We start from the raw sequence: 21,416 nt of genomic DNA, 5'->3' as shown, positions 1-21,416 counted from the left end.
TCTTTGCCAACTCAGCTATCTATGTCTGGTTTGGTTTTTAGCTGAAGCTTTCCTAGGAAAATACATCTATGTGTAACATTCTTGAAAACCACTAATTAGTATACCTAAATCTGCTTGTATTGGCTCTGCCGCAGTTCTCTTGATTTCCCAATCTACTGTTTGGTCCTGCTCCCACCATGCCACAACTAAATAAACAATTGTATCTCAAGAGATCAAGGCGAAAAATGGAGAGGCTTCAAAAAATATGAAATCATTGATTCATAAAAGCAGTCAAATTTTGATGTTGATGCACAGATTTTACCTCCTGGAGTATAAGCACTAAGGGTTGTTCAGGGCTATTAACTGAGTTGTAGGGAAAACTGGTTGCATGTCTCCAATTCATGTTTACGTATCATCTGTTACATTTTTTAATTTCAATAAATGTTTGCCAGCTCACATAATAAATTATGTCATATATTATATATGACATTAAATTTATCTATACATACATCAATGTTCATATATTTAGACCTAAATTATCTATATAGCAATGTTAATACTATCAATCAAATTTACTGCCCATTGTTCTTACTATGTAGCATCTAGTTTACAAAATCTCACATGTAGCCTACTTTTAGGCATTTACAAAATAAAACATTTATTTTTTTAAAAAAAACAATGTCTTTAATCGTTTCAAATTATGGTTGGTATTATAGTTCTTTAACAATAATTTTCACAAACTATTAATCGCAAACTGCTGGTGGTAACCTGGCTTATTTTACATAATACAAGGATGGACTTTTAAAAATATTTTATTAGTTATGCATTTATTCTAACATCAGTTGGAATAATAGAGCTAGAACACAAACACTATGGACAGTAAGGTGCTGCACTATAAGGACTTGACTGCCAACTCCAAGGACAAAACCATCCTGGACCTGGAATAGCCTGTCCTCATCATAATCTACAAGCCCCACTGTCCCTATTACCTCCTGGAACACATGGAACTGCTCAGAAGCCAAGAGCTCACTGTCACCCATATCCACATCCCTCCACCATCCCCAGAGGTGTGGGTGGAGAGCCAGACCCCTAGAATCATCTCCCAGGCTTCAGCCACAAGAATCACTGTGATCTCCCTACCCCAGACAGGCTTGGCCCATTTCCATCATCATCCTACTCAGATTCCAACACGTACAAGCAGCCACCCACCCACAAGCAGAGAGAATCCACGAAGGCAGCCCTCAGAGCAAGCCTTTCATTGAGGACCTCATCATCGAGTCATCCAAGCTCCTTGCAGCCCTGCCCCCAACTCCAATGCCCACCAAGACTGAACTGATTATTAGTCATGCCCTCTATTGCTGGTCACTATGGAGAATTAAAGAAACAGAGGCATCACAGAAAGAGGCAGAGGAAGATGATAACTCCAGAGAAGAGATGAAGGCTCCCAGGGATGAACAGAGACAGGAACTCAATAAGGTGACTTTTAAAAAAAAAAATCAATGTTTATATTTAAGAAAGAGAGAGACAGACTGTGAGTGGGCGAAGGGCAGAGAGAAAGGGAGACACAGAATTCGAAGCAAGCTCCAGGCTCTGAGCTGTCAGCACAGACCCCAACACAGGGCTCGAACCCAAGAATCATGAGATCATGACCTGAGCTGAAGTCTCATGCTTAACCGACTGAGCCACCCAGTGCTCCAGTAAGGTGACTTTCTAACTTGAGAAGATAATCTTGAAGGAAGAGATGAAAAAGTCATCGCCTACATGAGGAAAACCCAGTCCCTACTCAACCAGACACCATTTGAATCCTCACTGCACCCTGGGACTTCTAAGTGTTTTCTCCCTAACATGGCAAGGCCAACGTGAGCCAACTATAGCCCACAAACTTCAGCCCATGGAGAGTGAGACTGGAAGGCCACGCCCACAAATCTGTCACTATGAAATGCTGATAGCAATTAATAAGAGGTGAATCAAGTTTCACCCTGTAGGTGTGGATCAGATGAAGTTTGAGAGGTGTCTGTCAAGAGAGGACTTATCAAAAAGTCCTCTCTCTTTTGATTGCCCCATCATGACTCACCATGGCTGACACTCACCAGTGCTGCCTCAAGTCTCTGGAGTTGGGGTCACTGACCCCAAGGCATCCTCATCCCATGGTGAGCAGGGGAATGATCATCTCTTAGGGGATCAGGGAGGTTGGGGCAAAGGAGGATTTGGCTCCACTGCCCAAGTGAAGGGGCAGCCAAGACCTCTGCAGCCCCTAGAGTTGTGAGACATCGACTTTCATCCCCATAACAACAAGTAGGGGTATTCTTTCTCATCCCTGGTATTCACTGCACAAGGTAAACCCAGTCTGAACTCCAGCAGACACAAAGTTGATGTTTGTGCCCTCTCTCTGCCCGCACCCCATAAGAAGATTCCCAGAAGAGACTGAGAAAAAATAAACATGGTGCTTCGTGGTCAGACCTCTCAGGTGTGTTGAGTAATGGGTGGATAGAACCCTCGGCCCTGGTAGGAGGAGGGTGAGTGTGGGAAGCAGCCAGGCAGACAAGTGCCCGAGTACTTCTCACCTCACCTTTTACAGCTTGCCCTGTGCCTGGGCCTCCTGCTTCTCTGACTCTAGCTGGAGCAGGCTCCAGCTCAGGGAGAGCTCTAGCAGGGAGGCAGCCCTGCCCTCTAGTTCACCCTGTCTTTTACCTGCCACCCCCAAGCATCAAAGCCCCTTGCTCCAGTACTATAACTTTCTCAGAAGCCTTGACTTATCTTGGATATGTCACTTATACAAAACCCCAGCCTCTAGGGCCTGTGCCTCTAGGCACAGTCAACTAGAACTCTACATTCTAACACCAGCCCAGGTCCTGGAAAGAACCCAGGATTTCAGACTCCTTTGGACAGGATCAAGAGAACAGCTACAAGCACATGTCTCAGTATCTTGGCTACCACGTCCCACTCATACCCATGCATCTCCAGCATACTCTCTAAAGAATACAATTTGGGGGAGCACTGACCCCTGCTCTCCTCCTCTAACTCTCTGCCCTACCTAAATCACACTATCATTTTTTCTTCTCCACAAATATATATGTGTATATAATTTTACATTATTCTACATATATATACATCCATATTCTACACGCACACACACACACACACACACACACACACACACACAGTAAAACCTTGGTTTGAGAGCATAATTCATTCTGGAAACATGCTTGTAATCCAAAGCACTCATATACCAAAGTGAATTTCAACAACCATTGGCTCAAATGTGATCATGTGACATTTGGCATTACATGCTCCTCACATTGCAAGACATCACTCATTTATCAAGTTAAAATTTATTAGAAATGTTTGCTTGTCTTGCGGAACACTGGCAGAGCAAATTACTTGCAGTCCAAGGTTTTACTGTTGTTGTTGTTGTTGTTGTTGTTGTTGTTGTTGTTGTTGTTTTCCTTAGATATAGGTATATCTGGGTCTGGGTTTTGTTCCTGCCTAGACCCTGACATCCTGTTTCACCATGTGTAAGATAATGCTGGGAAGGGGGACTGTGCTTGGAATTAAAGGTTGCAGTGGGTCCCACCCCACCCCAAAAATACATATATATATATATATATATACTATGTGAGCGTTTTATTATTGTCAAAAGTTAAGTAAAACAAAACTCAGTGTATAAAAAGTGGATTTGAAATGTGTGCATGCGTGTGTGTGTGTGTGTGTGTGTGTAGAGAGAGAGTGAGAGAGAGAGAGAATCCAATTACAAATGATACCCAGATAAGGAAAAATTATGAAGGTAGTTTTTTTTCCTGCCTTCAGACTTGAACTAAGGTTCAAGTTTTCCTAGGTCTTGACTCTGCTGGCCTTTCGACTAGAACTACACCACCAGCTATCCCAGGTTTCTAGCTTGCTGAATCACCCTAGGACTTGCCAGCCTCTTAGGACTTGCCGACCTCCATAATCATGTGGGCCCATTCCTCGCTTCCTTATAATAAATCATTTGATAGCTAGATAGTGATAGAGACATATAGATATAGATACAGATGAAGATATACAAACTAAATGTTGGGAAAATTTTTTATTGTACTGATGTCATTACATGCATACCCACACACACATTCTGTTTCTCTGCAGTACACTGAGTAATATACTGTTACATCAGAAGATTGAAGATAACATGTCCATCCTAACATGAGGACCAGGAGATCAGCTCATGTTTCATATGGTATCCCAGTAATGGAAACAACGCAAAAAGAACAGTTATCTCCCAGAATGACATGATGACTTTGATAACACCTGCACATATTTATAAAATGCATTCTTGAAAAAAATTATTATTTTGGGGTGGCCAAAAGTGAAGTCCATCTCATTAATTTGCAATTGTATTTTATATTTTCTCCTCACCAATGACTTACTTCCATGTGCTTCTAATCGTGGAAGTGCACTTTAATAGAGCTATAGAATATAGTGTTAAGGAGATGACACATTTACCATTGTGCAGTAACAGAAAATCAATGGCCACTAGTCATAGAGGCTTTTTCAATTTCTATCACACATGGTATGCAGCTCTTGCTTCGGTGGATAATCCAATTGTAAACAGTGACTCACTGTTAACAACTCTAGGAAATAGGATTAGCAATTTCTAATTTCAAAGTAAACCTATTTCATTTTTGTCCTGCAAATAAAAACAATGTTTTCAGAGATTAAGCTTTTCAGCTTTTAGAGCTCCCCAGAAACAAAAATGCTGGAAACGAAATTTTATTGTACTAATGCCATTAATGGAAACCAATGAGTACATGTTCCTAATAGCTTTTTAACAGTATGGTACTACTCCTCCTCCTCCTACTACTACTAGATTGAATTTCAATGAGAGGAAACTTAAAACTTGAATGGAAAGAAAACTTAATTGTACCTCTGGAAACTAAAAATTTTAGACGTATCCCCTATCATCGTAATCAGGAGAAGAACTGAAAGTCCATACATGATTACAAAAATTTGTTGCCACATCAAAAGTTTGGTTGGTTTTGAAACACAGTTAAGTTGAATCAATGATCTTGTAATTTCTGTGAAATATTTATGGTACCATTCTAAAGCCTATTTTTCCTACTTTATCTGTGAATTCCTTTAGTAAAACATTGCCTTTATAGAAAACTATACCTCCAGAGTTACAGACTCTTCTCAACTCTTAGTCCAAAGAACAGAAGATGTCTTTTGTCCTGCTTTTAGAACACAAAAGTGTCACTGTGTTAAGCCATTGGGTCTCTGTCCATAATACTCCTGTCTGGCTTTTTTAAAATTGCCTATGTTTGAACCCTATATACAGAGATTTCTCTAATTGGTCCAGACTAGAAACTGCTAATCTATGTTTTTTAAGCTCTCCAGATATTTATAGTATACAGCCATAGTGGGAAACATTGGCCTAGATTAAACAAGGAAGGTTTACTCAAAAAGAAGCCCGAGGCTATGTAACTGGGATTTAGAACCACAATATTTATTGTTCAAGTTTGTAGCAAGAAAACTGTACTGAATCCAAAGGGCAAATAAGATCAATCAAAAGACAGAATAAAGTTAGTGGACAGGAAAGTCAATATTGCAAACTGAAGGAGTTTTGTGGAACAGTTTTTATGACTAGTGACCATTGGCAGAAAGCAGATTCAGGAGTTAACTTGAATAAGCCATTCCAGGCTGAAAAAACTAAAAATAAATACCTCCCTAGCTCCTTCTGTGGGAAACTTGACTACGTGTCCAGACAAGAAATTATATTATCTGGACATGGGAAGTTACCTTTTTTTTCCCATTGAACTCATTAAGAGTCAACAAACTTGTTCACATCATTCTGATATGAGTACATACTATCTAACATGAAATTAGAGAAAGTTTGTGTCATTTATAAGTTTATGGCACAGAGCAGATAAGAATCAGAGCCCCAGGTCCATGACTGGCCAGTCCCACTCACCTTTAAAATCCCACTCACCTTACAAATTTGTAAAGTACTTTTATGAACTCATTGGATTTGGAAGCCACTAGAATTAATTCATGTATTAATCGTTTATTTTGTATTAGCTATATCTTATAGGCACTATGCAAGATGTTAGGCAGTCAGGAAAAGATATAGCACCTGTCCTCAAAGATCTTACATCCTCATAAACTAAATAGAAAGTTACCCAACTATCAAAACTACTGTATAATTAGTGATATGCTAGCAGGTAAGAACAAGGTGTGAGAAGGGCAGCACAAAATAATTCAATAGGTACGGTTGGGAGTGGACTGCTAAGGCCTATCAAAATGCTTTTGAGAGGAGATTATATTTCTAGTGATTCCTGAAGCAAAGAAAGGAAGCATTAAGTGACTATAGTGCAAAGCCACAGAAAATTCAAAGATCATGCATTAAGGAATGGTCCAAAAAGGGGCTGCATGTAAAGAGTGACATAGGAAAGATAGAATAAGACATGGGTTTTTTTTAATACCCAAGACTGTTTAAATTATATCTTAAGAGTAATAAAGAACATTTGAAGATTTCACACAAGAGTGTGAACAATCAGATATTTAAGAATTAAAAGAAGCTAAATGAGAGACAGAAACATTAGTTATAAGACTATTGAAATAATACAGTTGATATTTAGCTAAACAAAGCTACGATGGCTATGATAGAGTCTGAATATAGAGCGGACAAAGTTCATTGAAGAGGCAGTTAGAAATTGACGAGGTTTAGTGAAACAGTAGGAATGAGGAAAGCTGGAATAATATAAAATCACTCCCAACCAATTTTTAGCTTATGAAATCAAGTAAAACTGAAGTGCTATTTATTAAAGGGGATAAAATGAAACAATTGATTTAGGACAGAGAAATTATAAGTTCAGTCCTACACAGTTGAATTTGAGGTGCCACTGTGCAGTTAACGGGAGCAATCTTAGAACAGTAGGAGATATGCTATGATGCATAAGAGCAAGTTTGTGTTTGAGTCAGGTATTGTGAGTCATCAATTCATATCTCCTTGTTATAGCCCTGGGTCTTCTCAGGAACATGATTCCAAGCTTTGCCTTCCTGATGCAGAAGAGACCCCAGAAGCAGTTGATGGTAATAGTGAGGTGATGGAAAAGGTGGTAAAATCTACACCTTTGTCACCCAGTATATTTTTTGAGAAGGCAGTGGGCTTCAGATGAAGCCATGGAAAACAAAGAAATAGAGAGTACAGTAGAGGATACAGGTCCAAAAAGGAAGATAAGAAACAGAATTCAAAAACTAAAAAAAAAAAAAAAAGGCCAAGAGAGAAATGCAATTTAATGTGAAGAAAATGAAATAGTCAACTATACTATCAAATACTACTCAGAAATTAATTATATACGAACCATAGGGGTACCTCGGTTGCCCAGTCAGTTAAGAATTTGATTCGATTTCAGCTCAGGTCATGATCTCAAGGTTCAACAGTTCGAGCCTTGCATTGGGTTCTGCACTGACATTGTGGAGCCTGCTTGGGATTTCTCTCTTTCTCCTTCTCTTTCTGCCACTCCCCTGCTCTCTAAATACATAAATACATAAACTTAAAAAACAGAACCATAAATCACTCAATCTTACAATTAGAGGTTTGGGGCAATATTGGCAAAAGCAGTTCCAGTAATTTCCAGGGATGGGATTCTAAACACAGTGAGTTACATGTACATGGCATGAACAGGAGGTGAGAGATAGTCTTTGAATAAACTTGACTGTTAATGGACAGAATTGTATGGTGTGGTGCCTAGTAAAATATGTAAGATTGAAGTGAGTTATGGGTTTATTAACTGTTTTAGGTTGGAGAGATGGAAATTTGTTGAAAGGAGTGGCATAGAAGTCTTCCAGTTATGAGATTCAGCCATGATATTCGATGGACTGAAGTCCCTAAGGAAATGGGAATGATGGGATCCATAGCAAAGTATGAGGGAATTTTTTTTAACAGAAAGAATGACCGCTTCCTGTGAGAAGAGAAGGAAAAGGCAGAGTGGATACAGTTAGGTTGAGAAATGAGAAAAATCCTCCTAGTTTAGTCTGTTTTCTCTATGAATTCTAACGCACAGTCAACTTCTGTGAGTCAAAGGATAGGAGTAGGGAATCTGAGAAGAGTTATGGGAGTCTAGAATAATAATGCATACAAGAGAGACTGATGAAAAGCTTAAAGGATTTTGAGGAAGATTTAAGTACCTGCCTGAAGCTAGAAACTATAAATCTGTTCTCTCCCTTCCTCCCATAGTTATATGATTCCCTTTAGCAGTGGCCGTTTGCCTGAACGTAGTCAAAGAGATAATCCAGGTTGACGACTAGGCTTCAAAGTGCAGGTATTGAGAAAGACACGGAAACAAAGCTGTTGAGGTTATTGGAGAGAGGGAGATGAAAATGTGGTTCACAGTTTCAAGATTAAATGCAGAAGAAAACGAAGCTAAGATAGAGAACTAGAACATCGAAAAATCAAGGATCGAACAGTTTCTTTGAAGTTAATGTACAGGTAGAGTGAAAAAAAGGAGTTGAAATTTGGAAAAGAATAGTCAGTAAGTAGACAGTTGCAGCTTACTATCGCATAATACTGCAATTATTTTATTTTGTACCATTATCTTCCACAATCATCCCTGGCACACGATAAATGTGGAATTAAACTTATTCTGAGATTTATAGAAAAAATATTTCCTTAATTGAGAGATAAACCACATAGTACTCTACACTATAAAATACTTCTCTCACACAGGCAGAGCATAAAGGTCTTATATTCAGGCTAGTAAACCACTCAAAAGCAATACCGAGCACTAAGCTTCCAATTTCACCCTAAAATTCAGAGGATCTGATTCAAATACCATGTTTTGGCCAGTATGATTTAATTTTAAAACTAGATGAGTCATCCTGTCCATGAGGTATTTTAAGCATAGATTGCATTGCATGAAGAGACACCCTACCTAAAGCCTAAAACTAATACTGAGGAAACATAGCAAATTATACACAATCTTTGTGGTTGACTTTTTTCCCCACAGAAAAGTAGATTAGTTACCAGAATTTGACTTCACTCAGCTGAATAAATTGATCCTAGAGATGCATATGTTGACAATCACTTGTAATAATATCACTTTTCTCATTTTCAAGGAAAAAAAAGTCCTTAGAGATCACTTAATCCAAGTACTTCATTGTGCAGCATGAAGACCAAGTCCTAAAAAAGGTTAAACAATGTTTCCAAGGTCATACAGAAATTAGGGGGCTGCACTGTAACAGGACCAAACTCTTCCACGACAATGAAAATCACTGGAATATTTAAGAAGCTCTCTAGCTTATTTATATAAGTATGTATATCAGGGAAATTGAGTGAAATGGGCATGATTTCAACAGAAGCGATTGCTTTCCATCTACCTCTTACGAGAGCACTGTGGACTAAAATCTTGCTCATGCATTCTCTTTTTGTTGTTGCAAATGAGCAATAGAAAGGTTCAAATAAGTGATAACCACCCCCCACCACACACACACACACACACACACACACACACACACACACACACACAGAGGAACAGACAGGAATAATAGAGAGGAAGAAGATCTATGAAAACATAATTCACAAACTGAAGTTTCTCTCCCCAGGTAATTAGAAATAGGCTAGATTTGCCTATCTTTTTTTTTTGTAATCCCTGATGTGTTTGACTAAAATGATAATTAGCTATATTTTCCACTTTGGTTGAGACATATTGTATATCATGTATAGTGTGGTTCTGGTCTCAAGAGGGAAATGGATCATCAGGAGAGTATTTTTCAAAGTCTTCTCTCTGTAAAGATTTACTGAGTTGTCTCTAATGTACACTGACAGCTTCTGCATTAAAATTAGAGGAAAGTAGACATCGATATTGTCAAGCTAAAAAAAAAAAAACCCTCTCCCCTTTCATTTTCATTCTACTAAAATAAATCAGGTCCATATCTTTTAATATTTTATTAGAATTGTTCATTTCTGAAGGTCAAGAGCAAAATGACTTTTCAAAGTTTAAAAAAGATTAAAAAAAGGTGGCAGTTAATTGATAGTCTCCAGACACCAACAACAGTCTGGACCAGAAGCTGAAAAGCTGTATTAATTTCCTTGCTCAAAGTTACTAGTGTTACTTAACAACGTAACTGAACTTTGGTGCTCCCTATATGAATTTGTTTAAAGTAACAGAAATCCATCCTAGATAACTTAAATAAAGAGAAAGTGATTAGAAGAATATCAGGGCATTACCAAATAGATGGAATTGTGGACACCCAGGTTTCAAGTCAGAGCAAGAACCCAGACGAGAACTACTTTTCTGGAAGGAAAAGAAAACAACAACAACAACAACAAAACTGATGGAATGAGTTCTAGCTATTTATTTTGCCCTGTTTGATTCTACTCAAGATTTATAACCCTAAAACAGGGACTCTATTTGCCTAAACTTGGGGTTCACAGGTACACCCTTGATTACACAGGAGTATTGAGATGGGGAGGACCTGCCAGCTTCAGTAAGCCAATATGGCTAACTCCCCTTGCTACATACAATGGGAGAGAGAGGTTTTCAAAAGAAAATCAGGGTATTGCTAAGAAATGGAAATTCATGCTGGGCAGTCAGCATTTTAAAGAATATCCACTTCAAGCCAAAAATCTTAGTGTTGATTTTGAAGGAAATAATAATAATAATAACAACAGCAGCTACACTTAATGCAAATATTCCTGTTAACATATATTAAAATGTATATGCTATTCAAAGTCCCCAAAATCAAAGCAGCAGAGGGTACACTGGAAATCTGGGATATGTGCCCTTCTCAAGTGATAGTGTTTATAAAAATCTTTTGCTTACCAGCAGCAGTCTGAATTCCTGAAGTGGCCAATAATTTATTTTTCCTTTCTAGAGCCACAGATCAGGCTTCACATTTATAGGTCTGGTAAGTCACCATAAGTCTAACATGGAGGTAGCAGTTAGTCCAGCCCAAAGGAAAAGAAGGAGAATCACTTCAGAAATGACTTAGTCCATGCTTCAAACTAGCATATCCATCCTGAAAATCATTCCTGACTACATGAGCACCTGAGGGACATTTGCATTTGAGAGTTCTGATCTGACAACCGCAGACATTAACCCTTAATAACATGTAATGCTGCAGTAATTTCACCTATTTGCAATTCATAAGCATGATCTGTTTGGAGCAAAAATAAACTACCAAAAGCAGATTCAAATGGTTTCAGTTTAAGGTGATGACTAATAAAATAACGCTTAACGCTGAGCAGAACTCTAAATCCCACCTCAGTGGTTCTGACAACTTTTCTATTTCCTGAATTAATAATTATCTTAATATAGGAACCTCTTCTATAATACGAACGTTTTCTTTTATGTGTATCGTGTGATGCTCGAGAAATACATTCTTAGATGAGATAGTGAAAATCAATGAACAAGTTGGAATAATTCCAAAAATTTTGAAATGATTTCATGAACCAAAATGGTATTTTAGCACAATTTTAAAGGGTGTTACATAGAGTTATAAGACATATGTCTTAGAAGGTAATCGAGAAACATTTTAGTCTAAATGCTTTATTTTGTGAAATTTCCAATGCCCTAATAGCACATGCTGCATAATTAAAATCAAAGACAAGTCAGTCAATACAGAACACAGGATTGAGTATGGAAAAATATCCAACATGCTCCTGAATATAAGCAATATATGGTTCAAAAAAATGATATGAAAGCTGATACATTGTCTACCTCTGATATTTACCTTTGTGGTCAGAAAAAAAATTGTCATAACTCATGCCCTTTTTTCCAGAGTCACTAATTTTCAAATTTCTAATGGAAAACATACTACTGTGTATTGCGTCTCAAATAACTTATTGACAGTCTTCTTCCTTCTTCAGTATTACCAAAGGCATTCATGGAGAGCAAACAAGCATCTCAGAACTGGAATATATCAAATAACTTCCCAAAGAAATATGGCAATACATTCTCACAAATTGGGAGTGCAGAGAGGAAGAGAGGTTTTCATAAAATATTATCTTAAAAATAGAGCAAATCTATTTATATAGAGCAAATCATATGTTTAATGTATTTTGTTAGCAAAACATGCACACACAGAGGATCAGACTTTTAGAATTAGATAAAACTGTACAGATAAATTAGACTGCTTTTTCATAATTGCAGTAAGATTAATTTGATAGGGTGATATTAATTTTTAAGGGCATATTATTTATGCATCAACATAAGTATAATTAGAACTCCAAATGCCATATTTCCCTGATAGTTGCATTAAGAAGAAGCTAAAGGTTTGTTGTTTGGTTAGGGTTTGGTTTTGGTTCTTTTTTTTTTTTTTTTCAAAAGGCTATTTTAGAATGTTAACAATTTTGAGATATAGGTAAAGGTAAATGTGTATTCACTATACAACTCTCAGAATTTTTCTATGTACTAGAAGACTGTTATAATATTAGTTATTTCACGCCTCTGGGCACTTTGCATACAATTGAGCTTCTCTATCTTCTCTACCTATCTGATTCCAATCATCTTTAAGCTCAAATATCATTTTCTCAGTCAGGTGACCTGTCCACACAGAGGTAGAGACCCTCCCATCTGCAAGTGCGCTATATGCTGTCCCCAGAAAATGATATTTGTTGTATTCTTTAACACCTAATTTGTTGTCAACGCCATCTCTTACACTTCCAAGGGGCATGCAGACATGCAATAAAATCACATGGAGAAAAATTTTAAGGTACTGATATAATTCTGCACTCAGACTTGGTGAGGAATAAGCAACCACATTTTTTTTCAAAGTTCTCAGTTGAGTCTAATGTTCATCTATTGTCAAGAGTAACTGTACTCGCCTGTAAACTCTTCAATGTTAAAGAGCTTTTATTACTCATTTACTTACAGCTTATTGATTCAAGCACAGCACATGGCGGGCACAGAGCCCATATATCAACGTTTAGGGATTCATATAATATAGTAGTAAATAGTAAATCAGTAATGATGATGCAGATAGCAATATGTGGAGAAGTATAGATTGAGCTGGAAGCAAGCCTGCATAGACCTGATCTTTAAACGAAGCTTAGCTGAAAAGACAAGAAGAGTAGGAGGATCATCAGTTCTAGCAGCACAAACTGCTTCTTGTATTTAGGCATAAATCTGTAATATTAAAGAAAAAAATATTTCCTGCCATGGGAATCAGAGCTCCTGGTTAAGTGGTCCCTGTAAGAGTGAAAGCTTCTATGCTCCGGTCTCTGGCCACCACTCAGCCCACTGTGAATGCAGAGGACCTCCTGAAAGTGAAGAAATTCTCAGAGGACTTTGGACAGGAGAGTTAAAAATGTCTTCACTCGGTGATGGTGAAGGTGGGAGGAATTGATTGGGGTAAAAAAAATCCATGGCACCCCCCATGTCAGCAGCCAGACAGGGCCCCGGGGCTCATCTTCACGTCCCTCTGGCGTGCCCTCTGCTGTCTGGCCACCAGCCGGGGAGCGGGAAGGAAGGGCCTCCGGGGCCGCAGAGACACAGAAGCACATTCGGCACTGGGTGGAATACTGGTTCTTCCTACTTCTTCCTACTGGTTCTCCTCCTCTTCTGGATGCTCATCAACTCCTTGTCCTGCCCTTCCATGTTTTGTTTTGATTTTTGAACCCTTCTTTGTTCCCCTAAATTAATGCTGCTTGGATTTTTGTCTTCTTTATAAATAAAGTTAAAATCTCCCAGAACCGTCAAGGAGTAGGAGCAGCCCACACTGTGGGGTTGGTACAGACCGTCAGAATGGCTTGCCAGCTCCCTCCGCCCTTTTCTTCTAACTCAAGTTTTACTCCTTGTGCACACAATGGCGAATGCCCTGGGTCGCCAGCCCAAGCCCTGCCTGTAAAGGCTGCGAGTAAAGCCAAGCCATTCCCAGCCCCTACGTCAGCATCCTGGGCCCTGTGTCCTCCCTGCAGGAGGAGAGGATGGTTTTTGTGAGCACAAAGCTATGTAGATCAGAATGAGTGAGGGCAGTCAGGTAGGGTTTCACTGCTGCCTTCTCTTCCCTCTGAATGTGAGAACGCTGAACCCAGCCACTGCCCCTGGCACCCCGCCCTGGAAATGGGCTAATAAATCCTTTTCCCTCTTGAAAAAAAAAAAAAAGAGTGAAAGCTTCTAACACTCCAAAAAACTGTAAACTTTCTATTAATAAAGAACTTAGTTGCATTCAGATATTTTCAGGAGGTTTTGAGAATATGTTCATGCAATTTTATTACAGGTCATTTTTTTTTCTTTCCTAAATATAATCTATTGTCAGGTTAGCTAACATACAGTGTGCACAGTGCGCTCTTGGCTTCAGGAGTAGATTCCCGTGATTCATCGTGTACATACAATACTCAGTGCTCATCCCAACAAGTGCCCTCCTCAGTGTCCATCACCCCTCTTCCCTCCCATCAACCCTCAGTTTGTTCTCATCATCAGGGAAATATAAATCAGGTCATTTTTTTTAATGAAGTCCCATGTCTCTTTCTTCAGTAAAACCATATAATTCTGTCCTTAAAATAGTTTCCATTTTGAGTTGCCATGCTCAAAGTGAGCATTCTGAATACTATAAAGAGATGCCTTATTTCACATAATTTCACATAATTCAGATAAATATATCAGGCATGCAGGAAGCACTTGGTTTACTGAGGAATGAGTCACTATCTGCGCTAAAATATAAGTGTCCTTGTACCAAGGAAAGGCCATTCCTGATGAATGAAGCATGACTGAGGGCCTCACCATCACCGCCTCCTGCAGAACTTTTCCATCCCTTTCAACCCCCATTATGCATACATAAAACTATTGTTTCTCTCCTAATATTCCCTTCTTTTTTTGGGTAAGTAAATGTGAGATTTTTATTAGATAATAAAATCCTAAGTGTTCTGAGTTAATTTCAATATATAATACTAATAACATTAATTCATTGGTGAAAAATTAGCACTGTAAAGGCATTGATATTGTTATAATATCTCTGTATCCTCAGTTTCTCGAACAATATCTGGTGGACAACAGGCACATGACAAACATTTGTTAAGTAAATCAATGAATTAGTGATACTACATCCACTCTTTCATACAGTACACAGAGTGAGGTAAAGCAAATGTAAGTTAGTGTTCCTGTGTTATAAAATACATTTCTTTTTACACTCAAAAACCTAGACTTAAGAAAATCCGGAGTAGCATATCTTCAGGCCCAAAAATTTACAGTCAACCACAGTGCTAAGATTTGGGACTATTAGTCGACACTCTTCCTCTCCTTGTAAAGCCTGAATTCAAGAGCTCTTGAAAATCACCCAGAGTAGATTGAAAGAGGATGTAGAGGGGTGTGAAGTTTCTATCCAGTCAGCCATAATAAAGAAAATCACAATACCATCCAGAAAGGGAAATAGTACATTTTAGCAGGTAGAAGAAAACACATTCTCTTCTACTATTGATAGGTTTATAAAATTTGGGATCCAGTTTCCTATCATCAAAGACCCAGAAACCTGAAAATGTGTTTCCCAAATTATTCATAACATAAAAAAAAAAACCTAGTGATGGATATCATAGAACCTCAAATCTGGTGCTTTTTAAATTTTTTGCCAGGTACAAAATCATTAGCAGAGAAATATACCGTGACTAGCATGTCATACAGAGGTCTCCACGCCTTTAATGTTGCTATTAATAGCTAGGGAAATTCAGAGCTTCTTACTTATTCTCTCATTGTTTGCACCTGATGTCAACTTAGTCAGAATGATTTGTTTAAAATATGTAATTCAGAAGGCATCTCAAGAAGTAATGTGGAATGTATAAACCTGGCCTGCCTAATTTCAAGTGAAATACAAGAGAGAAATGCATATTAATGTAAAATGACTATAAATCAAAAGCTATTTCATTTTCTAGGGTAGTATAAAAGCCAAACCTGTTTGAAACCATAATTCAGCTGTCATAATCTCTTAGATATACCACTGACCTTCCTTGGAAGTTTCTGTCACATAGAAGTGAATGGATCAGGAGGAGCAACATTAAATCACATGGCATTACGGAGAGCCAGGCACTTGAAAGTAATTTAGCTCACTTGAGCAAGTCCTTTAACCACAAGTCACACTTTCCTAGATAGAGATTCCTTTTGCTGTACATGCACACACACTGACATAAAACACATTCACTGTGTAGACTATACAAAGAGATTCATTGTGTATTCCATGTCTGTGCTTACGGATTTTTTTTCCATCAATATTGAACTCGGGTGCTCCTGTGTTTTCAAGAAACAGCTAAAAGATTTTGTGTTGCAACTCCTGAAGCCACTTGTCTGATTAACTTAAGGATGTAGATTTTCTCTGGGTATTTTACATTTATTATTAATAAACAGCCAGTATCTAACATGATTACTTGGCTGCCTACCTCTCCAAAATGAATCATTCTATTAAAACTGTGACTTTCAACGTTAAGCCTGAGGTAGGAAACGGGTTTGAATTTAGAATCATGCTATTCACCAATGCCAAGGATTGTTGTTAGGGATTTAAAGAAAATCTTTTGGGGAGGAGGGTTTAAGAAAAATCTGCCTTTGGAACTTATGGGGGCTTTTAAACTGGAAGAAAATAGATGATGTTTATTTGACTCCATGTGCATTTGTTACTAGATTTTCATTGGAGTGCTGCTGTTTTTTCCATGGACAATGATTATTTTACCATTACCTCTTCCCCCAAAGATAGAAGATTAACAAGATTATTCTTGCTACTTTAAAAGCTTTTTAACAATTTCAGAATTTCTTTTTTTTAATGATTATATAATTTTGAGAGAGAGAGAAAGAGACAGAGCATGGACGAAGGAGGTTCCAGAGAGAGATAGAGAGGGAGACACAGAATCCGAAGTAGGCTCCAGGCTCTGGGCTATCAGCACAGAGCCTGACACAGGGCTCGAACTCACGAGCGATGAGATCATAACTTGAGCTGAAGTTGGATGCTAAACTGACTGAGCCACCCAGGTGCCCCCACAATTTCAGAAGTTCTTGTGATTGTGGATGAAAGAGGGTAAGGTGTGGAATACAGACAGACCTCTGCTCAGAGCTTCAAGCAACTATCTCAGAACTGTACTACAAGTGGGTTGATCCATGTTTCACCCTCAAATCTTTCACTTAATGAATATCTGATGATCTCCAAGAGTTTGGTGTTTTGTTTTGTTTCATTTTTTGTCTTTTTTTTGAGATAAGGAGAAAACTATTCATTTCACAGTTGAGGAATAATTGATTCCCAAAGGGCTTGCTCTATCCACAAGGAAAAAAACACTTTAAGAATCATTTCTGTTATCTAATACAAAGACTAAGAATATAAAGCCCTTGGTTCCATTTAAAACTCTACTGGTAAACTTTTGGGTAAATTACTCTGTACCTAAAATTTGTATTTAAAGACTTCCAAACTAGGGCATTGAAAGCTAAAAATGAATATCCTGCATATAGCAAACACTGAGCTTTAAAAAAAATTTTTAAAGCATGATTTCAAATTACTTGTGTAATTAATAAATGATCAGTAAATACTTGTTTAGCTGCATTTTTGTGGATGCGGGGGCTTTGAAATATAATGAATAGTATTTTTAAAAAATAATGCATAGTCCCCGACTTCACAAATTTTACAATTTATATGGCAAAGCCAAGTTTTCAGTGGTTTCATTCTTTTTTCCAGAATCATTTATAGATTGACTGCCAACAATTTTATAACAACCTATAGCCAGCCATCCCTTATACTTGGTGAACACAAACTTACCACAAGGGGCTGGATGACTTCTAAGGAATCTCAGCATAACTTGGCATAATTTCTTGAGAAAGATGATATTAGGCAGATAGTTCCCTTTTTCACATCTCTATCCCTCAAACTCTTTTAAGCTCTTACATAGAAACTGTATTGGTTAACTAAAAGCTATAAGAAAACTATTACTCTAATTGTAATATAAAACCTGGAAATATTTCTTATCACTAAAGTCAGTCAATGTATCCCCCAACTCATGAATCTATCTTGAGTCTCCTGAGACCACTGTGGTGTACCTTATTGCCAGGAATGAAAATAACACACTAGTGATGGCTGGCCCCCATCGGTTCCTCAGCCACATTACATTTCCAGCTATGTTTATAAGCATCAACAATTTTTCACCTCAGGACTCCTTTCATATTTACTGTAAAAAACAAAGTATATATATATATATATATATATATATATATATATATATATATGTATATACATATATATATGTGTGTGTGTGTGTGTGTATATATATATATATATATATATATATATATATATGTATATATGTGTATAAAATCATTCCCAAAGCAACTACTACAAAGAGACACCATTAAATTCTACCTTCTAGAACTCATTCATGAAATTTGGCTTTGTATCTGACTAGTCGGTAGAATTTTGAATTCCCTATTATTACAATCGGTGGCAAATTAGAAACTAACTCCACCTAAAAAGAGGGGGGGGGAAGCAAATATCTGCCTGATGTCTTAAACTTTTTCTCCTAAGAAAAATCATTTAGGTGTGGGTCATTTAAAAAATTTAAAAAGGAATAATTAGAAAGAAAATGGGAGGTGTTAGGAAAATACTTAGGTGAATATAACATTTTCCAAGAGCATTTTTTTTTTTCCCAAGAGCATTTATATAAGACTGGAAGGAGTGCCAGATAAGTAGCCTTTGTTTTTGGCAACTTCTTCATTATCAATCACCAAATCTTATAAAGTCCCTATGTATCTAAGTAACCTAAGCCATGAGATAGAACATGATACATAAGATATAATAGGAAATGTAAGAATTTATACATCTCAATGAAGGGATTATATTCCCTGTGAAGAAGAGACTGATAGAGTGTGGGAAAGGTGCCTTCACAGAGGAGTCTTATGGTCTTGATGAAGAAAGGAAATTTCTATCAGGTTTAACAGTAGCTGCAAAGAAGAATGCTACTTGATTGGATATTCTCTTTAACCAAAAGCTGAACCACAGGACAGACATCTCATTCACTCTCATTATTTCAAAGGCCATCTATATTTTGAGGTTCAAAGTTCTATTTTTACACCAATTCATCATCTGAGCTTCATAAAATATCTAATAAGGTCTACTAGACATTCCCAAAAGAATATCAAAAGGCAACTCACACACAGAGGCTCTAAAGACTGAACGTTATTTATTTTACTATTGACCCATTCTTACTCATTTAGGCAGTCAATCAGTCACCCAACCATTTATCCAATATTTATTCAGTAGCCACGATATGTTTGGCATTGTTCTAGAAGTCAGGGATACAACAGAGAACAAAACCCTCACAAATACTTTCTCGCAAGGAGTTTACATGGTAGTGGCAATGTAAAAAGTCAGAAAAAATAAAATATAACACGTATTTTTAAGTTCTAAAAACAAATAGGGCAGGAAATGGGAGGGATTTGTAGATAAGGGAACTGCCTCATAGAATGTGATCCTCCTTCTGTGTTTTATTATCTCAGAGAATGTCACTAACACACACTCAACTGCCAATCCAAAGACAAAGGTTGATTCGTGAAGTTAGTAATTATGCTATGTCCATAATAACCCTCCAATTCATTCAATTATTTTCTTCCCAGTGCTATCACATGAGGTCAACCTGACATTGTCTCTTACCAAAATAATTACAACAGATCTCTATAAGGTCTCCCTAGCTGTTGTACAGCTTCAATCCATTTTTCAAATCGTAGCCAGAGAGCTATTACTAACGTATAATCTTTACAGCCGCTTGGTTTCCACACTGATAAAATCCAAAAGAGCTTTTCCTGTCTTGCCCCTTCTCCATCACCATCCCTTTCTATTTCACATTGTACTCTCAAGCCATGGATTGAATTACTGAATCCTTTGACTCCTTCATACTTTTCACTTGTTTCTACATGTGCCATTTCCTTTCTCTGGAAAGGAATATTTCTCATTCTCTCCCTTCCTCGGCCTCTCCCTCCCTCTTTTATTTTCAACCAGAGAGATTCAACTAACTTCTCAGTTTAGACATCACCTTTTGCAGGAAGTTACCACTGAGACCCCCCTGGAACAATTCCTAGGACCTCCCATAGCACACTGTGCATATACATATCAGAAACCTTACAACATTATATTGAAAACCAATCACTAATGTGGCAGTATGACACTGTGATGTTAACTTGTATTTTCTTCTCCCTCTCTTCTATTCAAATAGGGAATTGGTGCTGTAAATGTTGCCTTATGGAGAGGTGCATCAGAAAAAATAGTCCATAAATCTTTCTGCTTCCAAAGGATGGAGAGGATTTTTAGACATAGGCAAAATGACGAGGTTTACAACATGAAAGAAAGCCAATTTCCTTGCTTTTAGAAAGAATGTATGAGAACAGCAGTCTGTGGGTCCAGGAGCAATGGGAACCTGGGCTTGACTCCCAGAGCTGAGACCAGTGGGGAGCATGACTGTGTGGTGCATCAGTGCAGATGGAGCCAACAGCAGTTTATAAGAAAAGATGTCCCAGCCTCCAAAGTCACATGTGAGAAGTAGATTGCCACTAGACATGAAGCAGCTGTGTGAAGCAGGGTGGGTAACACAGTGATATTCTGGAGCACTGGAGACTGATTCCATACCTTTGCAGCATGTGAGAGTTCATGTTCTTGGCATAATCGAGGGGGAGAGATCCTCAAAAAAATGAAGGGTAAGTATAGGAGACATGCCTAGCTCCCAGTCAATATCTATCTGCTCTTCCACCTTATTAAGAACCACCAATTTTCTTCAGAGTATCAATATACCTAACAGTAACAACAACAACAACAACAACAAAACAAACAAACTGTGATTTCCAGCCTTCCTCATAACGAAGAGTGGTAAATAAGAAGTAAGCCTAAGGCTTTACAGGAACATCCTGGAAAGCGCTGGAAAATGTGCCAACTTAGTTGACATACATACTTTGCCCTTGGCTATTCCTCAAATTCATGCCTTTAAGTTAAATCATGACATTGAAGACTGTCTTTGTCACTGTATTATCCCCAACTAAGTGCATATTGCATAGTAATCATTTAGTAACTATCATTCAAAGAGCTAAGACAAAGAAAAGTGTTACTTTCTGTAGGTGTAAATGATCATTACATTTGAGCTCTGGATTTCCCAAAGCACCCAAAATAAAAAGGTAGCATTTAGGTCACATGTTCCTAAAGAGCGAGGACCTACCTATTATCTGTATTAGGTACATTGGGTACACAGAGCCTGATGTCATTTTTTAAATTACCTCTAAAGCATTAAAAAACAATAAGTGAGAATTCTGAAAAAGTATTCTGAATCATCTTTTATTCTAATAGCATGGGGACTTTCCCTTAGCTCTCAGTGTAATGAGCCCCTAAAATTGTCTGCCCATGCCAGTATAAACCAGGACAGGTTAGTTTATGCAAGAGTAGTAACCAGCCTTTAAGTCTCAGGGATTTATCACTAAAAAAAAAAAAAAAACCTTTTTCCTAGTTCATGCCAGGTCTACAGCCAG

General features: G+C 37.8%; 1 pseudogene; it reads left to right on the top strand.

The window, feature by feature from the left end:
- The first annotated feature begins 224 nt into the window (after positions 1 to 224).
- On the top strand, positions 225 to 7,130 carry LOC123581059 (annotated as a pseudogene).
- The last annotated feature ends 14,286 nt before the right edge of the window (positions 7,131 to 21,416 follow it).

This window comes from Leopardus geoffroyi, chromosome A1, assembly GCF_018350155.1.
Source record: "Leopardus geoffroyi isolate Oge1 chromosome A1, O.geoffroyi_Oge1_pat1.0, whole genome shotgun sequence".
Classification (NCBI taxonomy): Eukaryota; Metazoa; Chordata; class Mammalia; order Carnivora; family Felidae; genus Leopardus; species Leopardus geoffroyi.
The sequence above is the reverse complement of the archived record's forward strand: the minus strand, read 5'-3'. Positions and strand labels throughout refer to the sequence as shown.